This window comes from Dendropsophus ebraccatus, chromosome 2 (genome assembly GCF_027789765.1).
Source record: "Dendropsophus ebraccatus isolate aDenEbr1 chromosome 2, aDenEbr1.pat, whole genome shotgun sequence".
Taxonomy (NCBI): Eukaryota; Metazoa; Chordata; class Amphibia; order Anura; family Hylidae; genus Dendropsophus; species Dendropsophus ebraccatus.
The window spans coordinates 189437075-189454124 of record NC_091455.1 but is presented as its reverse complement, the minus strand read 5'-3'; the positions used below and the strand labels follow the sequence as shown (position 1 = coordinate 189454124).

Below are 17050 nucleotides of genomic sequence, written 5' to 3'. Positions count from 1 at the left end.
ATGGGAATTGTAGTTTTGCAACAGCTGGAACAATGAAAATTTGACACTCCTGCTATAGGGGATATGTAGTGCTGAGCAGCTGTCACTTAAAGGAGAAGTCCGGTGAAAATTTTTATTAAAGAATTGTATTGCCCCCCAAAAGTTATACAAATCCCCAATATACAGTTATTACGGGAAATGCTTATAAAGTGCTTTTTTTTCCCTGCACTTCTGCATCAAGGCTTCACTTCCTGGATAACATGGTGATGTCACTTCCTGGATAAAATGGTGATGTCACAACCCGACTCCCAGAGCTGTGCAGGCTGTGGCTGCTAAAGAGAATGATGGCAGAGGGATGCTTAGTGTCCCTCCAGTGCCCTGTGTCCCTCTGACATCATCCTCTCCAGCAGCCACAGCCCACACAGATCTAGGAGTCGGGTTGTGACATCACCATGTTATCCAGGAAGTGACATCACCATGTTATCCAGGAAGTGACATCACCATGTTATCCAGGAAGTGAGGCCTTGATGCAGTAGTAAGTGCAGGGGAAAAAGCACTTTATAAGCATTTCCCGTAATAAGTGTATATTGGTGATTTTTAAAACTTTTGGGGCAATACAATACTTAAATAAAAAATTTCGGACTTCCCCTTTAAATAGATCTAAAACAATATAAAGTAAATGTGGACTTGCCGAGTCCTTCACTTAGCTACGTATCAGTTGGTGGTAGACCTTTCCTGTTTCCAATCCGTCATCTTTTTATTCATTCTTGAATAAAACTAGAGTATGTAAGAACCCTGTATGTGTACCCCAAGTGTTCTCTAGCCGCTCTCATTCACGTCATAATGTGCAGTGTGTATGGACTTAGCTGTGGGATTACTTTGATGCTTTGCTGTAACATGCAGAACCTAGCTCTATTATTTTCACTGCCATGGTAATTTCTATATGAAGGAGCCTTCAGCCGGCAGGAAGTGTCAGAGGGGACATGTGATGCGTCTTAGCAAATCCCATGATGAGTAGTGTTCCTTATTTGTGGAGTCATATGGCTAAGATAACCCTTTCATGTCTGCTAAGGACTCATCTATGTACAGCGAGTCCAGAAGACCCTCCGCTTATCCAAGCCAGATTGTATGTGACAGATATTCAGTCCAACATACGTCACCTTGGACCACTTTTCAGTGCAATTCTAGGTTTCACTGTATGAGATACTCAGTACTTTAGTATAATACCATAGGTCAGTGTTACCCGACCTATGGCTCTTAAGCTGTTGCATAACTATAAGACTCGGCATACTGGGATTTGTAGTTTCACCACAGCTTGGAGACTACTGATATACATATAATTTTATTTTACTTTTTTTTTAATCCCCAGGTAAACTCTGTGAACATACCCTTCAATTTTTTATTGAATTATTGTATTTACTCCCAAAAATTATACAAATCCCCAATATACACTTATTACGGGAAATGCTTATAAAGTGCTTTTTTTTTTCCCCTGCACTTACTACTGCATCAAGGCTTTACTTCCTGGATAACATGGGGATGTCACTTTCTGGATAACATGGGGATGTCACTTTCTGGATAACATGAGGATGTCACTTTCTGGATAACATGGATGTCACTTTCTGGATAACATGGGGATGTCACTTTCTGGATAACATGGGGATGTCACTTTCTGGATAACATGGGGATGTCACTTTCTGGATAACATGGGGATGTCATGACCTGACTCCCAGGGCTGTGGCTGCTGGAGAGGATGATGGCAGAGGGATGCTCAGTGTCCCTCCAGTGCCCTGTGTCCCTCAGTGTCCCCCTGCCATCATCCTCTCCAGCAGCCACAGCTCGCACAGCCCTTGGAGTCGGGTCGTGACATCACCATGTTATCCAGGAAGTGACATCACCATGTTATCCAGGAAGTGACATCACCATGTTATCCAGGAAGTGACATCACCATGTTATCCAGGAAGTGACATCACCATGTTATCCAGGAAGTGACATCACCATGTTATCCAGGAAGTGACATCACCATGTTATCCAGGAAGTGACATCACCATGTTATCCAGGAAGTGAAGCCTTGATGAAGTAGTAAGTGCAGGGAAAAAAGCCGTAATAAGTGTAAATTGGGGATTTGTTTAACTATTGGGGGGCAATACAATACTTTAATGAAAAATTTTCGCCAGACTTCTCAGAGCTTCCCTAAGATGATATGAAAACTAGGCCAGAGAGTTATGCTACGTTTACACGGAACAATTATCGGGCGAATTTTCGCTATATTCGAACGATAATCGTACGTGTAAACGCGGCGAACGATCGATAAATTGTTCATTTTGATCTTTTAACATGTTCTTAAATCGTCCGTCGTTAGCAAAAAATTCGCCGATCGTTCTGTGTAAACAGTCGTTCACTGATTTTACCTGTGTGAGATAGGCTTAAGTGATCGCAAAACAAATTTTCTGTACGATATATCGTTCCATCTAAACACTGATCGTTATAAAAAAAAAAAAACGTTACTTCGAAATCGTTAATCGTACGATCATGCCAATTATCGCTCTGTGTAAACTTAGCATAATGGTGCGTTTACACAGAAAGATTATCTGACAGATTATCTGCCAAAGATTTGAAGCCAAAACCAGGAATAGACTATAAACAGAGATCAGGTCATACAGGAAAGCCTGAGATTTCTCCTCTTTTCAAATCCATTCCTGGCTTTGGCTTCAAATCTTTGGCAGATAATCTGTCAGATAATCTTTCTGTGTAAACGCAGCGTTATGGTGAGTTTACACAGACAGATTTATCTGACAGATCTTTGAAGCCAAAACCAGGAGCAGACTATAAACCGGGATCATGTCATAAAGGAAAGACTGGGATCTATCCTCCTTTTTTTTTTCTTTTTTTTTAATGCATTCCTGGCTTTGGCTTCCAAAATCTGTCAGATAAATCTTTCTGTGTAAATGCACCCTAAGGGCCCTATTCCACAGTAACGATAATCGGCCGAATCGGACCCATTTGGCCCGATTCGGCCGATTATCGTTGGGTGAAATAGAGAGAACGATCAGCCGATGATCGTGTCATCGGCTGATCGTTAATTTAGGGCCAGACCTAAAATCATCGATCCCCCACCGCGCATCGCTACGGTTGAATAGCGGTGCGCGGCGGGCGACCGACGATTTGAGAAGAAACGGCAGCAGCATCATCATCATACATTACCTGGCTGCAGGGCTTCTTCTCTGCGCTGTCTTCATCCCCGGGTCCCGCGCGCTCTATCTTCTGAATGGCCGGTCAGCTGACGGAGCGCTCAGCCAATCACAGGCCGGGACCGCCGCGGCCTGTGATTGGCTGAGTGTGGCCTGTCAGCTGACCGGCCATTCAGAAGGGGAGACGGAGCGGAGGACAAGCCCTGCAGCCAGGTAATGTATGATGCTGCAAGGACATCGGTAACTATGTCCTTGCAGCCCTCGCTCAACGATCATCGGGCCGTGGAATAGGCCCAGTAAACGAGCGGCAATCTAGCAGATCGCCGCTCGTTTACATCGTTGATCGGGCCTTCCTCGGCCCGTGGAATAGGACCTTAACTCTAAGATCAGGTGCTGTCAGCAGAGTACAGGCACAATCGATAGCAGTCTGTATTCAGGGAGTGGTGATATGACGGAATGCGCTGACACTGCCTGGTAACTGCGTCTCCATTGATCTGCGGTGAAATAATGCAGCGCTGTCATTCTGCAATTGATGTGACGCAGGCCTGGACGCAATGTGTGTGTTGCTGTCCTTGTTCCCAGGCAGGTAGAAAGCAATTATTGATACCGACCCTCAAATTACTATGGGGATAGGGACGGTCTTGTAAATTCTATGTCAGGAACAGTTTCTGGCTATGGGTAAAAATTCATTAAGTTGAGTGATGGCTGAGACAGGTTCCTGTAATAAAATGTCACAGCCCATGATAAATACTGCAGACAGATATTAGAGGCCGGCTCAGTGTCAGCCGTAGCGAGTTCCATGTGTGCTCGAACAGTGACTAAGTTAACGCGTGGTAAGCATGGATCAGACTTGTGTGCTTTTTTATTTTTTTGTACACACATGCTTTAGACTGACTTGGCTATAGACGCTGACACGCTATATTACAAAGAAAGATCTTCACCTTTTCCTGTAGAGCAAAAAAAAACAAATTAGGTTATGGTCGCTGACTATTTGTTTCCTAAAAGTGCAAATTAAAAAGCTTCTGTCTTCAGATGAATATTTTACACATCCCATTTCACGCCATGGACGTTTTTAATAAAAAAAAAAAATAAAATATATATATATATATATATATATATATATATATATATATATATATATATATATTTTTTTTTTTTTTATTTATTAATTAATTTATTTTATTTGTATTTTATAGTTGGTTTCAGTGCGGCATGTTGGTCAAGAATCCCTGAATTCTGCATTGCTTCCTTTTATAAACAATTCCTATTTATTGATTATTATTAAGAATCAGGAAGTTATCAGTGTCTGTCATAGATGACTAGTGCTTTGTTGGTATTCACTGACGTCAGTCACCTGCTACAGTCTTCAGGACTTTAATATAATTTATTATTGCCATGATTCATTGAAAGCATTTCCCTATATTGTCTTATTAGGTCAGTGATCTCCAATCTGTGGCTTTCCAGCTGTTTCAAAACTACAACTCCTGGTATGCTGGGACTTGTAGTTTTGAATCAGTCACACACCACTGCCAAAAGGTATTTGCCTACAAGTAACAACTGTATTTAAGTGTTACTCTGACGGAAATAAATTTCTATCAAATAAACTTTGTAATTTGTGGCTGTATGATGGCATAATAGTTTTTATATGGCATCTGAAGGAACGTGTTTTTTTTTTTCTTCTTCTTGGGGGGGGTCTCTGTGAACTTCCGTATATACAGTATACTATTACACTGGTGTCCTATATGGGTGCTGTATTATTATGCATACATTTATGTGGGTTTAGGGGAACCAAAACCCAAGTTCTATCAGATCCAATTGAAAGTCAGTGAGTTTTCTGTGCCCTGGTATTATCTTCATTATCCATTGGATCCAGCACTGCATTGTAGTGTCCAGGAGCCGTGACACAGATGTGACGCGAGCCTAATGCAATAATTATGAGCCATTATCCAGCGCTACAAAAACATGGCCACTTCTCCCCCTTTCTTGTCTCCAGAATGGGTGGGGTTTCAAAATAATTTCCATTGAAGTAAATGGAGCTTAATTGCAAACCACACCTAAACTGGAGATGAGAGGGTGAATCGCTAGATCGTCCCTGCAGCCCATAGCATACAGCAGCGGTCTGTTGCCGCCGCTCCTATTTCAGGGTGTGGCGGCAGCAGATCGTTGCTGTATGAGTCGATTGTTTTTCAACATGTTTGAAAGACAAACGACGCAACGATCAGCCGACATGAATGATGTCGGCTGACCGTTGCCTTCTATTCCACAGGACGACTTTCAGCCGTAATGGCCGATAATCGCTCCATGGAATAGAGGCTTAATTGTACAAGCACAAACCAATGTAAACACTGAGGAGACAACAGCACTTGCATGAGCTCCTGAGCCCCTTCATACAGGTGCCGGAGGTCGGACCCTCTAATATTGGACAAGCCATCAGTTATAGGCTGAATATCCATGTTAAACCCTCATATTGAACAATGATCTGACAACACTATAGTGATTCTGGCCTTGTTGGTATTAGGGTTGTAGTATACCATACAGCTTGTTGTTTAGCACACATGATATTTGGGCATTTCCACTATTAATTAATTTAATGTCCTCTCCTTCCTTGTGGACGTCGCTTTTTACTGTTTATATTACTTAATGAGTATTGCAAAACCATGAAACGGTTGATGCAGAATAGTGTAGACTGTCAGCTTGTACGGTGTGACCATCACGGTCCACCGCAATCCACTGGTTACAGACAAGGACTCCCAGCTACTGCAAACAAACCATAGACAGGAGCGCTGAGCAGATTGTGAGCCCGACCAGTCCAGCCTCAGGGTTACAAATGCTCTGGACGTTCATGCCGTTCCTATAGGCTGCCTTGGTTTCTATTCTTGGATCTTATGTCACTTGCATTGTCACACAGGTTATACATATTCATGCCGAGTTCCGACCTGTCATTATTTGCGTTTTGATATCACGTTATTTGTATATCACCGTTATGACGCCGGTCCAGGCTGACACCCAATGAACACGTCTCACAGATACAAAGACGTCTCATTCAGGATTCTTAGCTAGTGGCTTTTCCAGACACTTCTCCTCTTCATCAACATTATCTCTGTATGTCAATACTTACGTTTCTTTTTATTTTACACCGTTGAGGTATGTTCACACAAGGAAATCCGCAGCGTGTAGTCAACAGGGCCAGGTTGTCAGGACAGATATGAGAGGCACGACAGAGGTTAGCTATGGATCGAAGTCCTCATAGATATAACCTATAGGCCATTTCTCTTTTACACTTCATTGGATGAAGAGCCATAGGCCGGCACCTAGTATTACAGATCACAGCGCCACTTTCTTGGCAATTTGTTATGATGACATAATTTATGGTTCACGCTTAGGACGTGTTTATGGCCGAGTTCAAGGAGCTTTATTCACATTAGACTTTACAACTCTATAAACGCGAAGCTTCTCAAATTAGGCAAAAGGAGACACTGACTGCATCATGGCACCTCAGCTTAATAGATCAAAAGGGAAAGTAAAATGGACGTAATTCCCCAGTCACTAAAATTGTCACATAAAGGCAAGAAATTACAGTGAGCAGGTCCATAAGAGGTACAATTGCTTGGACCCCTACCCATCATGTAAACAGGGTGTATTGCCAAACACTCCATTCACTCTGTATGGTAATATACTGAGGTAATGAGCATTGTTAGCATGTGATTGGCGACACTGTACTCATCTAGCTTTTTTTATTTTTTATTTTTCGTATTTCACATACACTAGGGCATCCATATAATAGTATATTACTGCATTGGAAACTTGTCTATTGTACTTTCTTATGCAGAATGACAGATTAAAATTAAATATACAGTTGTGATGCGTCTGATGCCATGGGCTCTATCCATGTCATCCTGGAGGCCCAGGGCAGCATCCAACTTCTCCCCTCGCCAGGTCTCAGGTGCCAAGAGTTCAGGTACGGAGAACATTGCCAAACCCGATCTGTTCGGCAAGTTCGCTCAATACTAATTATGACGTATATATCTCTGTTGTACGCTGTAGACCTGAACCTGACTTTTGGAACTCTTACTAATCCTGTCTGGGTAATGGAGCCTATCAATATAAGCCAGGGGTAGGGAACCTTGGCTCTCCAGCTGCTCAAAAACTACAACTCCCATCATGCCTGGACAGCTAAAGCTTTGGCTGTCCAGGCATAATGGGAGTTGTAGTTTTGCAACAGCTGGAGAGCCAAGGTTCCCTACCTCTGATATAAGCTGTCAGACACCAGAATAGCCCTTTACATTTTGTACTAGGCTTTCCCATATGAATGCTATTACAGATCCCATTGTGTTTCTTGCTTGTTGTTTTTTCTCTTTATTAGTTATGCAGCAATGCTGTTAGTTTTCCGTCTGTGTAACTAGGCAGATTTACTTTTCAGGATGTGTGGAGAGATGGATGGCAGCCCCTTGTGCCCCTTGTGCCACGTGTTGTGGTGGAAGTCCTTGGCGCCACTGGTAGTTTTCTAGGTGCTGCATTCTTGGGATTTGTCCAGCCCTCGGCTTTTTTATTTTATTGTATTATCATCCGTAATAATAAAATGTGCACATTTTTATGGCTGATGGGCTAATTTCTGTCCGCTCAGCTGTTTCCACACTCCCTACAAACAATGGGAATGGAATATGGAGCTGCTGATGTAATGGGGTATATAGTGCCAACAAGGAGAGGCAGCATTAGCCCCAAAACGGCAATCATAGGTGGGCAACATTACTGCCAGGCCCAGATTTTCTATACACGGTAACATAGATTTTACCCTTTGACCTCCTGATTTTCTTTTTTTTTTTTTTGTTCTTTGTCAGCTGGATTGTGATCTGTCAGCTCCTCCAGAACCTGCACTGCGTCTGCTGCATCCTCTCTTTGCTGCTGCCAGCAACTCACTAACACCAATTCTGTCCTGTAGACGGACTGTAAAATATGTAATAACGTGGGGATCAGGATGAGAAGCTTTTACCGGTGGGGGTCCCCTCGCTGTATATATTCTCAGACCAGAGATCACGTTTTGCAGTGTGATGTTTTCCCGAGTCGTCTCTTAGATGTGCTATCGCTTGATGTTATCATGTGAACGGTACCAATGAGCGCGCTGGGTATTTGCCGTAGGCTAATGTTACACCAGCATTTCTCCGTGCTCCTCTTATGTGTTTTTTTTTTCCCGAGGAATGAAAGGAGCATTCACTGTGTTCAGTGGGAATTATCAAACCAGAAACTATGCTTTGTGTCTGAACTGCATCCAAAGACATTACATAATATCACTGCTGGCCAGGGATCCTTACTGAAGGTTCTTCACAGGTGTCGGCCATAGGGACTTTAGGGTATATTGACACACTACTGTTACATGCACTTTATTGAGGCTAGGGCTATACAGCGAATTTGGTCATGCAACATGAAAATCGCAATGTTGCATTGTGACAACGCATGGCAACATAATGTGGCTGCAATGCAAGGCACCCAATATCCAAGTTTTATAGAATTTATGGTTGTAAGTTGTATTGATTTCAATGCAAGTAGTATACGGCTGTAACCTGCTTGTGACTTTGCATCTTTTTTTTCACATTTGCACTACAAGCAGTCCTAGACATTGCACAAATATTAAGGTTGTGCCATGTAGCTATAGGCTTGCTATAAAACCTCAGCAAAACGCAGTGGGTTTGAGATGTAACAGATGCAAAAATGCAGTTATCTCAGTAAACTGTTTGACCCCACTGGGTATTTGTCCCTTTTAAAGGAATTATCCAGAATTAAAAAAAGCACAGTTACAGCTTTGAAAAAACAGCGCCACCCCTCTCCTCAGACTGTTTGTGGTATTACAGTTTGGCTCCATTCACTTCAATGGAACTGAGCTTCAAACCCACCCCCGAACTAAAGATGAAGGTGCTGTTTTGTGGAAGAAAGCGACCACGTTTCTTCAAATTGGTACATGGAACTTGGGGATCAGCTCACCCCACACGAGTAGAGATGCAACTGTAGCACGGTTCTCAGGAAAGCTGGAGCACATGAATAAAGGTGCGGGCCGTATCCCGTATGTGCAGATCCAACATAGGAAAATTCCACAGCTCCTTGTGGTGGTAAGGAAAACAATTGCCATGATTAAGGAGGGTTGCCTCCGCAACGCGTCGGCGCGGTTTTAATCAGTTTTTATTTTTGTATGTACCAATAAAGTTTTCCTTACCACCACAAGGAGCTGTGGAATTTTCCTATGTTGGATCTTCACGTTTCTTCAAAGCCTGCACAATCCCTTTAAGCCCATGTTTGTACAGGTAGATGTAGGAAATATTGTGTTTAGCCTGTAAAAAAAAAACAAGCTGGTGAGTGTAACCTTGGACATCCTAGGTGTATGTATTTTCTTTAATCCAAGTGTTTTCCTTTGATAGGAATCCATTGATTCCTCTTAGTCATGTTTTTATTATATACTTTATGATGTATGGTGGGAGGTCTGGGCTGGGATGTGTCCAGCGATGAGAGACACCAGCTATTTGTGCTGTGTAAGCTCAGGGCCCTGTGACTGCACCTCAGCGCTGTGCCAGAAAGACAGCGAATGCATGGAATAACAAGAGCGTGAGGTCACATCGCAGGAACAGATGACAAGGGTTTTCCAGCTTTGGATTAGTGCCTTTCACTCATCCCATTAGCAATAAACCCTATATCTAAAGTGATCAAGTGATCTTCAATAGGCAGCGTGTCTTGAGCTCTTGATCTTCCTTGGTCAGGGTTGTGGAGCTCCTTGTGATATTATGTAGATGAAATCTTATTTAGACAGAAAAAATCCCAGTAGATTTAGGGACGTGTTGCATTGTCTAGTGTCCTGCAGAAATGTTGTAAAAAGGTGGGTTTCTGCCAATGCATATATGAGGATGTGCTCCAGATCTATTCTATCTGCAGAGACATGCAGATAGGTGTCTCAAAGTCACAGTAGTTGAGGCTACACACAGTATGCAGAACAGGCACCTGGGCATCATGGCCTCATGGCTTCATGGCTAGCAACACATGGCACCTTTCTATATGACTGCCATATCATGTCTGGATTGTATTGTATTACAAGTAGCTGTTGGGGCATGTGGGTTCTTCTGTCAGCACCCCACATATAAATCAGAGCACCTGGAGGAGTTGCCCCTCCTTCCAATCTCCCACCAACTTTAGTCAAGTTCTTGGTCTATGGTGCACCTGCTTTTTTAAAGTCAAATCTGTAAAAACAGTGGGGAAATTTTTTTTTTATTACTTAAGCCGGATCACTAACCTGATGACCTGGAGTGACAGCTGTCAGTTGGCGTCATCGGATCTCCGCTGCGCCAGGACTTGTGACAAGTGTTGAGCAAACCTGTCAAAATGTTTGGCTTCTGCAACGTTATCTGAACCCAAATGCTCAGCATTTGATTCCCTGTGGCTGCAGAAGTTCTGGAATACATGGATACAGCCATAGGCTGCCACAGGGAATTAAAGTGTCTCTGTACCCACAATCTGTCCACCCCCCCCCAAACCACTTGTACCATCGAATAGCTGCTTTTAATCCAAGATCTGTCCTGAGGTACGTTCGGCAGGTGATGCAGTTATTGTCCTAAAAAAAAACAACTTTTAAACTGGCAGCCCTGTGCCCAACGGCCGAGGCTTAGAATATCTGTGCCCTAACTTTGCACCACCCCTCAGTCCCTCCTCCCCATTCTCTTCATTATTAGGAATGCCACTGGAACATTTTCTCCTGTCTGAACATTGCACAGGTGCCTTAACAATCCAGCCCATGTTCAGTATTCACACAGGTGATGAATAGGAGACACTCCGCCTGCAGCATTCCTAATGATGATGAGGGCGGGGAGGAGGGACAGAGAGGTTGTGCCAGCCTAATGCATACACAATCTAAGCCCCGGTCGTTGGGCACGGGGCTGCCAGTTTAAAAGTTGTTTTTTAGGACAATAACTGCATCACCTGCTGAACTGAGCCCAGGACAGATCTTGGATTAAAAGCAGCTATCCGAAGGTACAAGTGGTTCAGGGGGGGGGGGGGGGGGGTCAGATTGTGGGTACAGAGTCGCTTTTAAACGCTAAGTGTTTGGGTACCGTATCGGTTTCTTTTTCCAGTGGAAAAAAAGCCATGCAGTGTTTGTCTGGCGAAAGCCTAATGCAGATGCCAAAATGTGTGTATCGTGCTAGTGTGAACCCAGCCCATGTCCTAGTGCAGGAAGTAGGGCTCATCCTGGTTATAGCCATAGTAATGCAACATTCTGGTAATAACATGGCTGTGGCATACTGCACTAGAGATTAGGCAATGTGGGGGGCTGCTGGCCTGTTACACCAGAGATTAGGCGATGTGGGGGTCCGCTGGCAGATAACACAGGGTTTCCCTCTCCAGACTGGCTGCGGCATGAGACGGGATTTGCTCGGCTGTGTATACTTCATCCCTGCTGTGAGCTTAGTTCAGTGAACATTTATTTGAACAATGAGGAGGCATCCAGCGAGCTTATGTGGGCCAGCACTTGTCGCTCCCAGAACATTTAATATCATGTACGGCAAAAAGTGTGAATGTTGTAAGGAGAATAGCTGAAGCTTTTTAATCCTTCCTTCCTTCCAGCTTTAACATAAGACCGCTCACATTCTCTTAGCACAGGGATGGGGGACTTGAACAATAACTAAAATGTTACACTAGTACATTGTATATTTACCATATATTTTTTTTTTGTTCGTCTTGCAGGTTGCTTCATTGCCGGATGTCTGACGTGTGACGCATGTACGTTTCTGGACCTTACATCAGTTTACTGCATTTATTGGAACACCTATAGCAGCTGTAAATCCATATACAGCTGAAGAGCAAGGTATGTGCATGTTTGATGGGCTCATGATGGCCAATATCACATGCTGCACGCATTTGTTCTGCTATAAATATATTCAGGGAAATTTCCAAAGTGATACACACGTTTATATATGCATCTAAATGGGTTTCCTGAGCCAATAAGTTTGATGCCCTATCCTCAGAGTGCTGACAAGTGCCCACTATACACAGTGAACAGCCCTGGAAGCATTTGGCACTGGCCAGGCCTGGTTACTGCTCCTTGAAATGGAGCTGAGCTGCAGTAACGCAGGTTCACTACTATTCAGTGAATGGTGCTATTCTGTACTGGAGGCTAAGTTCCACCAGACCAGGTAGTCTACTATAAGGGATGCTGAGGTTAAAGGACTAGTGCCATGAAAAACTTTTTCCCAGTAATTGAAGCACATTACAAAGTTATATAACTCTGTAATGTGCTTCAATGTGCTTCAATCACCTATCTGCCTCCCTTCCCTGTCTTTTCCCCCCTCCACCCCCCACCAGGAAGTGTCCTGACTCACACAGACCTGATTACTGTCGTCACCATCACCAGGCAGCTCCTTCTTGTGAGGATGAGTCATCAGCAGGAGGGCTGCTCTAGGTCCTGTTACACCAGCCCCCCCTCCCCATTCCAAGTGATGGCTTGCAGTTTAGCCAATGGGAGCTGAGCAAGCCTGTCACCTGACAAGGCAGGGGAAGGGGGAGGCTAGTGTAACAGGAGAAGGAGCTGAGAGAAGAGCTTGGTGACGACAGTAATCAGGTCTGTGTGAGTTAGGACACTTCCTGGTGGGGGGTGGAGGGGGGAAAAGACAGGGAAGGGAGGCAGATAGGTGATTGAAGCATATTACACAGTTATATAACTTTGTAATGTGCTTCAATTACTGGGAAAAAGTTTTTCATAGCACTTGTCCTTTAACTAACTTTTTTTTTTTGCAGAAATCAATAGTTCAGGCGATTTTAAGAAAGCCGTTTAAAGCTTGTCCCCCTGTCTTCATGGTTCTCTTATGGAGAGGGGAGGGGTTGAGGAAGATGAGGCACCAAAACAGGACAACTAAGAGTTAATTTACAGCTACATCACCGCGCTATCTTCTCTGTAGTCAGCACTGACCTCTGAATACCGGCTTTCACACAGCTCCCACTGTGTAATCCTTGGTTCTCTGCTGCCTCTGCTCTCTTCCTCCTCCCCCCTCCCCTCTCCATAGAACAGACAGGGCTCCACTGACTGTAAGAAAGTTGAGATTTCCTGATAAGCAGTGAATGAGAGCGAGGAGGGGGAGGGGGTGCCTGGGGAAGGTCTTTTTGAATGCAGATGATGGCATATTTGCCTAATAAACCAAATTACAAAGTTTCTTAAAATCACCTGGACTATTGATTTCTGCAAAAAACAAAAAACAAAAAAAAAAACCACAGTGACACTTTAAAGTCAGTGTTTGAGAAACTGAATAAGAAATACTTCATCCTCCTACAGCTATGACTTCCATGGTCTTCCTCTTTGGTATCTTGTACTTTGCTTAGTTTACTTGTACTCTGTTATGATAACTTGTGTATATATAACATTCATAGGTTCATATAGAAACTAGTTGACCCAAGCCCCATGTTTATTTTCTGAAGGCTTGAAATGCAGTGTATATATAGAAGTGCTGTGTATGTAGAGCGAATGGTTGAGTTATTGGGTCATTGCTAGTGCAGAAGCCTCCAGTAAAGCTGGCACAGCTACTGACCTGTTGTGTGGCTTATATATACGGATAGCTTTTCCTTTTGGACTGTTTCAAAGCATTGAGTCTCCGCTTGTAGTAGTAAATTTCTTCTATATAGCTGTATGACAGGCTAGAAAGAAAGATCCTAGCCTGTTTCTCTTTGCAGTAATGTACATGCTTTAAATCTGGACATCTTTACGCCAAAGGCCTGAATGGCACCTGCTCAGTGACATAAGAGAACGTGATCCGCAACCACTTGAAATTAAATTCCCAGTTGCTTCTCACCAGTCCGTCAGCAGCCACTGACTATCCCATTTCAGTGTGCATTGACTTCACTGAAGTTTCAAGGCCTTGCCTCATTTTAGAAACAAACATTTCTATCAGCTACATATTGGTAACATTGCAATTTTTTTCTGCATGCTTTCCTGTAAGTTTTTTTTTTACATGTGGCGTGGGGGGGCGCAAAGAAGCACCGCACAGCGAGATCAGCGCTCATTTGCAGTGCCCTTACACGGTACTACGAGTCGGGTCCGGGCTTCATAAACGATCCTTATATCTTTAGTGCAGTATGTATGAATATATATTGTACTAAAGATATATGGATCGTTCATTATATCTATCTGTGCTGTCAGTTTAAAGATCAAAAGCAGCAGTGTATACTTACCATTTGCATTGTTTGTGATCCGACGCATCTCCTCGAGTCCAGCCGCCAGCTGTATCTTCAGGCCCCGCCTCCTTCGGTTGTAAATCATTCTGGAAGAGACGGGACCTGAAGATACAGCCGGCGACTGGACTGGAGGGGACGCGCTGGATCACAAGCAATGTGGATGTGAGTTTACACTGTGCTTGTGATCTTTAAACTGATGGCACAGACTCTGTCGGACTGGGGTATCTGGGGCCCTGCCCACCAGAGGAAATGATCCTGGGGGCCAACCAATGAAGAACCAGTGAGAAACGACATGTCAGTCAGTGTTAGTGCAGGTTCTAAAGCTGGGGGCCCACCGGAGGATTCTCCGGTCCTATGGTGGGCCAGTCCAACGCTGGGCACAGATATATATGTATTTATAGGCTGAACCTTGACAATTGGGACGAGCAGTTTTTATAAGAAATATTTACCTTTCCAATAATAAAAATAAATAAATCTGCCTGATGTTTTTGGAGAATGACATGGGGTAATTTCTCCAGTATATTAATCATGCATAAATTGATATTAGGAGGCAAAACAAAAAAGTTTTTTCTTGTGTCAGTGCGGCATCAGTAGACGCTGTTGCAGAGCCACTTTTACTTGCTACTTTAGTGCTGCAAACGGTGCAAATAGCCCATCGACTATGATTTCAGGGCCGGTGAACTATTGTGTTTACAATCCAGTTAAAACCACTCTAGGGCGACTTGTTTGTTTTCGCGCCCTCCCCTGCCTGCCTTTTTCTTTTTTTCTTGGGAGTTCCGCTCAAACATAACTTTTCATATGTTGCTGCCTGTGATGAGACTAACAATTCCTTCCATTCTTGTTGTTATCCATTTAATCTCCTTCCCCCAGTTCTGAGCCTCTGCTTTCTGCTGAAGACACAAAAAACTGTGTGTGATGTTTTCTGTCCATCTCCCCCCTCCCTTCTGAGACTGCTGATGTGAACAAGTGTCTGGCCGACTTTACTCGCAACTTTGTAGCTTGTATGGAAGGAATTGTTAGGCCTGGGGCAGTAACATGAAAAGTTATGTTTAAAGGGAATATCCCTTTAAGTTTTAGATGTCTCTGTCTTAGAAGAGAGCGGTTATCTCCTTTTCTTCTCCCAATGTTTTGTCTGGCTGCAGCAGGAGCCTCCCCCTCTCTGCAGTGAGCCATATGGGAGATGCGTATGAAGGCTGTATATTTATAACTTTTCCTATATTGAGTCAGACCTAGGTATTTAGCCTATTAAGCATAAGCAGATCGGCAATAAAAAAAATTCCTTCCTGATCCCGAATATCAATCAGATTAGATCTGGTCTGACAGTGTTCTCTGTTTAATGGACAGAGGTGGCAGCAAAGAGCACTGGAAAGAATATACTGCCAGACTGGGAAGAATATCCAGAATATTTTTAAAGTAGCCTACAAATCTATATAACTTTGATACAAGTAGATTTTTTTATAAAAAAATTCCCCCTCCAGAGTACCCCTTTAAATTCTTTATAGTCTTAGATATAATGTAATATCTGGAGTGAGCTTTATGGTTTCCACCTGTTACAGACGTGACCCACAGCATATATGTGTCTGTACTACTAAAAGCATTCTATAGCTATTACTTGTCTCTTCAGTGACATCACAGTCCGCCCAGAGTCGATGGCAGATCCAGCACATTTCTTAAGCTGAAACTAACCTCTCCCTGCCAGCGCAGATCTGTAAAGTTGACACAGATGCCTGTAGAAGCCAAGCCATAATGTGTCATAAGTTTATTTTATGTTGTGTGACCTGTTCTGCATTATCTGCATGGAGCAGAAGGAAACCCTAATGCCTTTGTTCAATGGTCGCCATCAAGTTTTACGATTTTTTTTTTTTCTCCCTTTGTGCACGTGCTGCGTAACTTCCTAGGGCAGTTTCTAAAACAATAGGGGAGATTTATCAAACTTGGTGTAAAGTAAAACTGGCTTAGTTGCCCCTAGCAACTTTCGCTCGCTCTCTTTTTGCGCTCTCTCGCTCGCTCTTTTTTTGCTCGCTCTCTCTGATTTTCAGTGGGGTGCATGGGAGCAGGATCTACCATCATAGCCAATTACTGCAGCGGTGTCCCCTTTAACAGATAGAAAAATAAGCCCCTTATCACACATTCTAGCCATATAACCTTCACTTGAGTGTGCACGTGTGGAGGCCGCTCCTATGGGCCCCCCTGGCACAGTGCCTGATCAGAGTGTGTGCCAGGGGATAGTGTGGAGGCGCCGTACACATACATACACATCAGGTTGCCAGGAGACACTTGGTTGCACTTTTTAGCAGTGAGCATTCACCTCGTTCTTGCACAGTGTCAATACAGAGAGAATAAATGAATATAGATTTTTGCTATGCACCTAAATAACGTCCATTGTTTTAGACCCGAATCTCTTCTCTATAATCCCACATATTCTTAACACCTGGATTAGCTGAGAATAGATTTGGCAGTAAAACTCTCCAGGAAGTCCCTGTGTACTTATTTTTGTCACATTTCCTTTTCATTCGGCCCATTTGCCATCTCTGTTCAGCTTTTTATCTGTCGAAGCGATGTGACGGATGAGAGAGAAGGTAAAGAAACGTCCAATTACAGCGGTGGTTAAGAATCCCTCCGGGAGACTGTGCCCCCATCTCACCCCGGACAAGACAGCAGCCAAAATGATTCAATGAGAAATTGGT

At 43.5% G+C, this 17050-nt stretch overlaps 1 protein-coding gene across 2 annotated transcripts in view; it reads left to right on the top strand.

The window, feature by feature from the left end:
- Nucleotides 1-17050, top strand: part of LARP4B (La ribonucleoprotein 4B) — a 59352-nt gene that overhangs the window by 2495 nt on the left and 39807 nt on the right. For both annotated transcript variants that reach the window (XM_069958922.1, XM_069958923.1), the window contains exon 2: nucleotides 11886-12006. The gene's annotated coding sequence lies outside the window, so the exon portion shown is untranslated. The remainder of the gene's footprint in view (nucleotides 1-11885; nucleotides 12007-17050) is intronic.